This window comes from Ovis aries, chromosome 20 (genome assembly GCF_016772045.2).
Source record: "Ovis aries strain OAR_USU_Benz2616 breed Rambouillet chromosome 20, ARS-UI_Ramb_v3.0, whole genome shotgun sequence".
NCBI lineage: Eukaryota > Metazoa > Chordata > Mammalia > Artiodactyla > Bovidae > Ovis > Ovis aries.
The window spans coordinates 12,500,834-12,509,805 of NC_056073.1; positions in this window are offsets into that span (position 1 = coordinate 12,500,834).

Consider the following 8,972-nt stretch of genomic DNA (forward strand, 5'->3'; position numbering starts at 1 on the left):
ATACAGAATTACAGGTCCTGAAAGATTTTCATGCCCTTATCTCCAAAACCTGTGAATGTTACTTACGTGCCAAAAGGGACTTTGAAGGGTTTTGTTTGTTTGTTTAGTTGCTTTTTTTTTTGTTTTGCTATTTTGGTTTGGGTTTTTGTTTGTTTGTTTTGGCTGCACCACACATCACTCAGGATTTAGTTCCAGGGATTAAACCTGCTCCCCCTGCACTGGGAGCATGAAGTCTTAACCTCTGGACCACCCAGGGAAGTCCTGCAGATGGGTTATATTAAGGATCTGTGATGGGGAGATTATCTTGGATTATCTGGCTGGGCTGGAGGCAGGAGGGTCAGAGTCAGAGAGTGAGAGATGAGGATGGAAGCAGAGGTCAGAGAGAAAGAGGATAAGAATCTGCACTGCCAGCTTTGAAGATGGAGCCAAGGAATGCAGGCGGCCTCTGGAAGCTGGAAGAAGCAAGGAAAGATTCTTCCCCAGAGCCCTAGAGAGAACACAGCCCTCCCAATGCCTCGATTTTTAGATTTCTGATCTATGTTGTTTTAAGCCACCAACTCTGTAGTAAGTTGTTAAAACAGCAATAGGAAATGAATACATTCCATAATAAAGATGATTGTTGGTCCCCTGCTACATTCTCTTTCATTTAAAGAATGCAATTGATTAGATTCTTTCAGAGATGACTGCAATGTGACTGTGACTTAATGGAGGGAACCTTCACATCCAGAGGGAAATAAAAATCCAATCAACAGTTGAATTACACAGATTTGTCAGTGAGGAGACAAGTTGAGTTAAAATAAATTTAGAGGATGTTAATTTATAATTTGGTCGTTTAAGTCCAGAGGTTGGATGAGATCAATCAAAACACAGAAGAAACGATAAAGAGGACCAAGGATAGATCCCCAGGAAGCACTAAGGCTGTGGCAGATGAATGGAAGCGCACAAAGTCTGAGGAAGAATGGCCAGAGAGATAAAAGAACTAGGTGAGTGTAGTGCCTCTGAGGCTCAGGTGGGAAAGAATTGCAAGATGGTTTCAGCAGAGTCAGAGACCACAAACAGGGCAAGCATATGAAGGGCTGGAAAGCACTGACTGGATTAGCAACACTAGAGTGATTGGTGAGCAACAGCTGCAGCTGAGTGAGGTAGTAGAGATACATACTAAACTGTCGGGGTCTGAAAGGCAGGTCATTATAGTGGGTTGCCATCTGGACTAGTTGATGAGAGTTTGAGATTCCAGTCTTGGTTATGGCCGTTAACTAGCTAAGTAACCTTTGGCAAATCACTTAACTATTCCACACTTTGGTTTCCCATATACCAAAGGAGATGTCTGTGATCTTCACATAGATTCCCAGAGAGTCCCCTTAACTTTATATTAGACTTATTTGCTTATAACAGCACACTTCAAATCCTCATTTCACCACACAGTGAAAATCAGTATGTTATGTTTCAGCTTATGACCAGAAACTATGGATATGGATATGATACAGTTACTCAAGAAACTCACAGTTTTGGAAGGAAGATAAACATAAAAGTAGGTAACTAATTGCCATAGTTCTTTTTTAAACAAATCAAGGTATAAATTGAATGAACTGTGACTCTAACACAGTATCAGTAAGTTCAGTTCAGTTCAGTTGCTCAGTCGTGTCTGACTCTTTGCAACCCCATGAATCCCAGCACGCCAGGCCTCCCTGTCCATCACCAACTCCCAGAGTTCATCCAAACTCATGTGCATCGAGTCAGTGATGCCATCCAGCCATCTCATCCTCTGTCATCCCCTTCTCCTCCTGCCCCCAATCCCTCCCAGCATCACAGTCTTTTCTAATGAGTCAACTCTTCGCATCAGGTGGCCAAAGTATTCGAGTTTGAGCTTTAGCATCAGTCCTTCCAAAGAACACCCAGGGCTGATCTCCTTTAGAATGGACTGGTTGGATCTCCTTGCAGTCCAAGGGACTCTCAAGAGTCTTCTCCAACACCAGTTCAAAAGCATCAATTCTTCGGCACTCAGCCTTCTTCACAGTCCAACTCTCACATCCATACATGACCACTGGAAAAACCATAGCCTTGACTAGACCGACCTTTGTTGGCAAAGTAATGTCTCTGCTTTTGAATATGCTATCTAGGTTGGTCATAACTTTCCTTCCAAGGAGTAAGTGTCTTTTAATTTCATGGCTGCAATCACCATCTGCAGTGATTTTGGAGCTCAAAAAAATAAGGTCTGACACTGTTTCCACTGTTTCCCCAGCTATTTCCCATGAAGTGATGGGACCGGATGCCATGATCTTCATTTTCTGAATGTTGAGCTTTAAGCCAACTTTTTTACTCTCCTCTTTCACTTTCATCAAGAGGCTTTTTAGTTCCTCTTCACTTTCTGCCACAAGGGTGGTGTCATCTGCATATCTGAGGTTATTGATATTTCTCCTCGCAATCTTGATTCCAGCTTGTGTTTCTTCCAGTCCAGCGTTTCTCATGATGTACTCTGCATAGAAGTTAAATAAGCAGGGTGACAATATACAGCTTTGATATACTCCTTTTCCTATTTGGAACCAGTCTGTTGTTCCATGTCCAGATCTAACTGTTGCTTCCTGACCTGCATATAGGTTTCTCAAGAGGCAGGTCAGGTAGTCTGCTATTCCCATCTCTTTCAGAATTTTCCACAGTTTATTGTGATCTGCACAGTCAGAAGCTTTGGCATAGTCAATAAAGCAGAAATAGATGTTTGTTCTGGAACTCTCTTGCTTTTCCATGATCCAGCGGATGTTGGCAATTTGTTCCTCTGCCTTTTCTAAAACCAGCTTGAACATCTGGAAGTTCACAGTTCGCATATTGCTGAAGCCTGGCTTGGAGAATTTTGAGCATTACTTTACTAGCGTGTGAGATGAGTGCAATTGTGCGGTACTTCGAGCAGTCTTTGGCATTGCCTTTCTTTGGGATTGGAATGAAAACTGACCTTTTCCAGTCCTGTGGCCACTGCTGAGTTTTCCAAATTTGCTGGCATATTGAGTGCAGCACTTTCACAGCATCATCTTTCAGGATTTGAAACAGCTCAACTGGAATTCCATCACCTCCACTAGTTTTGTTCATAGTGACGCTTTCTAAGGCCCACTTGACTTCACATTCCAGGATGTCTGGCTCTAGGTGAGTGATCACACCATCGTGATTATCTGGGTCATGACACAGTATACTACATACCATATTAGAATTCTGTATGAAGTGACATGAGGGATATAAAAAGTAATACAGATGAGGGAGCAATAATTTTTGCCAAATGGAAATCAACGTGTTACATTTACCTACTCTCAGGGGGACAGTGTCCCTCAGAAATGACATAACCAGAACCATAAGGCATTTCCATGGTGATTTAAAACAAAAAAAAAGAAAGAGGAATTGTGCTAATCCACCACTGATCATTTAACATTACTTCTAGATAGCTTTGTTGTGATTGGAATGAATATTTATATACAGTTACTTCTGAACTTAAGTATACCGTTTAATTGGAGAAACAGATGTGTAAAAATTGAATGCAAGAGTAATTTATTTACTTTTCCACCAGATTTAAGTGAAAATATTTATCTGTTATACATGCCACACTGTTCCATTTGCTCATCTAATCCTCATATACTATCTCATTTAACTCTCACAAACTTCAGCTTATTGTATCAAAACTGATATTAGATCTCTGTTTTAGCAGGTAAGAATACAAAGTTTAAGTAACTGGGCCAGGGTCTTGCTAACAGCAGTTATGTAATCGACCAGGCATCCTCTCTAGGAAACCTTTCCTCTGGCCATTATTTAGTCTAAGTGTCCTTTCTCTGTATTATTACATCATGGTGTTGTTTGGTTGCTAAGTTGTGTCTGACTCTTTGTGACCACGTGGACTGTAACCCACCAGGCTCCTCTGTCCATGGGATTTCCCAGGCAAGAATACTGGAGTGGGTTGCCATTTCCTATTCCAGGGGATCTTCCCGACCCCGGGATCAGATCTGTGTCTCCTGCATTGGCAGGCAGGTTCTTCGCCACTGAGCCACCAGGGAAGCCCACTGTTACATACTATGCACTCCTTTACTTTAGCATTTCCTGTAATACTGATGATGACCTGGCTTCCTGTGGGCCAGGTACAGTTTTAGGTCGTTCTGGGCATTAAATCACTTAAGTTTCATAATAACCCTTTGAGGCAGGTGATATTATTAATCACAGTGCTTTATAATTCAGGAAACTAAGGCATAGAAAGATTAAGTAATTTACTCAAGGTAACACAATAGTGATGGAGACGGATGCAAACCGAGATAGTTGGGTTCTAGAGTCCATGCTCTTAACCCCCAGACTGCTGCCTTCCTTCATATCATGCATCCTCTGCTAACATTGAGAGGTTCTAGACATACTTTAAAGAACTCTCTAGTGCAGTAATTATAGGCTTATTGTGTATGATATTGCTGTGTATCCCTCATTAAAAGACCATAAGAGAATTTTTCACTCTCAGCCAAATGCCATGGAACGATTGACTACCCTTGAGGAACTGATATGTTTTCTGATTATAGGTGATGTGTATTACATAACTGGCTGTTTTCTCATTTCACTCTGACTGCCAAGAAGCTCTGAGAAATTTGTGGCTCAGCATTAGTAACTGGAAGGACTCTTGACTTGCATGTCTACATTCTGTTGGTTTGAAAATTTTCAAAATTAAAAGCTGGGGGAAATCTAAATTCTTCTGCATTTTCTAGATTATTGATATTATACATTTGTTTTATAATTAGAAAAAGTAAACCTTGTTTTTAAAAGAAAGGTTGCATCTTTGCATGCTTTCTCAGACTTTGAATCTGTGGACAAGAAGTAGTTTCAGATTAACTTCCATTTATTCAATGTAGAATCCTAGTCCCTATGAAACCAGGACTTCTGTGATCTCGAAAGTCCAGATCAATAGAATTGGTGTTCAGACAAATCAGAAAGTATTTCAAGTAGCATAAAACAGGCAAGTTGTGACCCTCCTTATTTTTAACATATCTAAATAACTTGAAACCACTTTTGGATTATTTGAACATATTCTGCCTTGCTTTAGAGATAAGAAAGTCAGTCATCTTCCTTAATGCTGATATTTTATTATAATTAACCTTAATGTACAGCTGATTTTGTGGTTTAGCATTTATCAGAAATGGATGAAGATGACTTATTCTAAAACTAAAATAGGTATTTTGGTACGTGTCTTGCAATTTAACTGACTTAGATCCAGTAACTCAATTCCAGATTCATTTCTTTACTTAAAGGTGTGTTTTACAAGGAATTCTTCCAGGTAGATTTACTGACCAGTTATTGATACTTTGCTAAAAGCCACACATTTCATGGGAGTATTATTCAGATTTTTCTATAGCCAGAGTGAACAGCTGATAATTTCTTCTTTGAACATTTTTCAATCCAAATCTTCATCCTCCAACAGTTCAGATGCCTAAAGAGTGGGCAAACGCTCTATCCCCAGCCGGCAGATTGTTGCTGAGTGGTATGTGAGCATCTTGGGTTGCCAGGTTTTTAATTTATTCATCTCTTAATATTGGTAACTAATGTGAACATGGGTTAAGAAAAACAAATGACTTGTCTGTGAGTTTGCAGACCCTCTGCTCTGTTAGATAGAACTTCACAAACTTGAATCCTTCCTTCCTATTTTGAAGAACTGGGTTTGTATTTTTTTTGTGTTTTTTAAAGAAAATTCTAGACTGCCTTCAGGTGCTCCCTCTGTCCATCCCCATGAAGAGAGGAATGTTCTTATTTAGGTGAGAATCTCAAGGGGATGACTCACTGTGCACAAAAGGCTGTCACCCACCCACCATCTGCTGATCAGATTACTGAACAATATGTATTTGCTTTTAGTCAGCCTGGGTATTAGCTGGTCCATCAGAAAACTGCATCCCTGACCATGTTGTCCTGAGCTCATACACACAGAAATATTCCTCACCCCCTTACCAGGAGTGTTTTACGGACTTATCTTTTGAATACTGCGGCTTCTGCATACATTAAGGACTTCTAAAAGAAACAGTTCTGCAAAGCACACTGTTGCATTTGCTGCAGAGCTATCGTGCACTCAGTATTTATGTCCCTTATGGAAAACCCCACAGGAGAATTTTCTTTCAGAGCCAAGTGTCAGGAAATGCTGGTTACCCTTGAGTAAGTGATGTGTTTTCCTCACAGGCAAGTAGGTAATATAACTAGATATGTTTCTCTTCACTTTCCCTGTCATGAAGCTCCAAGTCCATTCTTAGCTCAGCTTTAGTGCTTGCATAGGAACCGTGGCCTATGCATCTGTGTTCTAATTTATTCCCTGGTCCTTATCTTCTATTTAAATTTGGATTTTCTCTTACTCAGATTTATCTGTAATTTTCTGGATTGTGTGTATAATTGCCCTGGGCTACTCAGGTTGGTCATAGAAAAGCTAGGGCAATGAGTGATACTTATGCTTAATAAAGACTGCCTTTTAGATGGTTGGATGGCATCACCAATTCAATGGACATGAGTTTGAGTAAGCTCTGGGTTGGTGATGGACAGGGAACGCTGGCGTACTGCAGTCCGTGGGGTCACCAAGAGTTGGACACGACTGAGCGACTGAACTGAACTGAATCCTTACTTCAGGCAAGAGTTAAAACTTATGGACCCAAATTTGTTCCTTTTTATGCTGAGTAACATTCCGTGGTATGCATGCACTACATCTTTACCCACTCGCCCGTCAATGGATATCTAGGTTGCTTCCCTGTCCTGGCTTATAAACGGTGCTGCAGTGAACACAGGGGTACGTGTGTCTTTTTGAATTGGGAAGAATCTAGAGCCTGTTATACAGAGGGAAGTCAGAAATAGAAAAACAAATATCATATGTTAACGCATATATATGGCATCTAGAAAATGGTGCTTATAAGCATGTTTTCAGGGCAGGAACGGAGATGCAGACATAGAGAACAGACTTGTGGGCACAGCCGGGGAGGAGAGGGTGGGACTATGTGTACTACCACGCGTAAAACAGATAACTAGTGAGGAGCTGCTGCACCACAAAGGGAGCTCAGCCTGGCCTCTGTGATAACCGAGACGGGTGGGATGGGGGCGGGGGAGTGAGACTAGAGGGAAGGGATGTATGTATACTTATTGCTGATTCATGTTGCTGTCTGGCAGAAACCAATAGACCATTGTAAAGCAATTACCCTCCAGTAAAAAATAAATAAAAACTATGAACCCTTCCATGCTGATAAGAATATTTTGTTCATAACGTGTCCAGGGTTTTACACTAACTAAACAACCAGAACAATACATTATTTTCAAAGAAGTTTTAATATTATTGTAAATCTAAAGAATGTCACTTTTAACTCTGCTTTTGTTCTTCTGAGGGAGGTATTAACAGATAAAGGAATGGCTGACAGTCATAAATGAGATACTTCAAGTCCCAAAATCTCCAACCACTTTTCTCATAGCCTTTCTCAGTACAGTGTTCTAGTAGGCCATGATGTAAAGAATTCGCTGTCCTATATCTAAAGCATATTCTTTGTTTTAAACCCTTTTCTATCTAATGTATTAGTGATCTGATTTGTATACACTGGTGTACATATCTGTATACATACACTTCAACTGAAGGTACATGGAAAGATCCTAAGCAAGATTCATCACTGTCTTAATACATATTTTATATTTGCTAAATCAAAGGTAGAAAGGTAATTGAGTACCCCCATGACTATTAGGTATTGTTCTCAGACACCAATGTGTCTATGATTTAGTATTTTAATCCTGTGTTTATCTTGAGAAAGGACAATAAAGCTGCTTTGTAAGTAAAGATTTAGAATGTCCAGAAAACACTTTTGTAATCCTGTTTTGGCATTTCTTTTCTTAATATACCAGGAAACTCAAAAAATAAATGGGAGTAGTGTAGCTGTATTTCAGTTTTTCTTTCCTGGGTTATTCTGTGTCAGGCAACAAGAAGATGCAGAGACTGAAGATACAGTTCCTGCTCTCAAGGGCTAACAGTCCAGAACTGTGCTGTCTGCTTCTAGCTACATGTGGCTATTTAAGTTGAATTAAAACATCAGTTCCTCAGTCATACTAGTCACCCCTGAGGAGCTGAGTGAGGTTAGTGGTTACTATATTGGACAGTACATGTAAAGTACATTTCTATCAATGAAGAAGGTCCTATTGGATAATGCTGCTCTAGAAGTTGTGTGCCTGGAGAATCCCAGGGACGGGGGAGCCTAGTGGGCTACCATCTATGGGGTCGCACAGAGTCGGCCACGACTGAAGCAACTTAGCAGCAGCAGCAGCAGTTGTGTGGGAACCATGAGGTAGAGCAGCAAGGCTTGATTTCCAGGCCTAAGGCAACTCAGGTCATTGCTAATGAAGTGAGTGCTTAAGAATGCCAAAGAGAGCGCCCTCTTGCTGCAGCTAGAGAAAGCCCGAATGCAGCAGCTGAGACCCCGTGCAAACAACAAATAGACAAAAGAATGACATGGGGCCACCTTGAGTCCTGCCAGATTCCAATTTGATGGGTAATGTGGGAGTCTATTTTTAACAAATAACCCAGGTGATTTGATACACAGGGTGTATAAACTACACTGAGAAAAATCAATGTAGGGTAAGTGGGAATAGCTCAACAAAGTGATTCTGAACTTCCTACCTAATCGGCATCTGGGTGCTTGAAACAATTTAAATTTGAGTTAGAGCGACACGAGTGTTGGGACTACATCTGTACCTTGAGTTACGGAGCATTTTCTACCCATTATGTGTCTGAAGACTTATATTATTTTAAATGCCTCTAATTTGTCATGTATATTTTAAATACCTAAAAAGGTATGTAATAGTTTCAGTCAAGATAGGCTATCCTATGCAACAGCAAAAAATAACCCTGAAATATAAGGCTTGGAGAAGGCAATGGCACCCCACTCCAGTACTCTTGCCTGGAAAATCCCATGGACGGAGGAGCCTGGTGGGCTGCAGTCCATGGGGTCGCGAAACTGGGC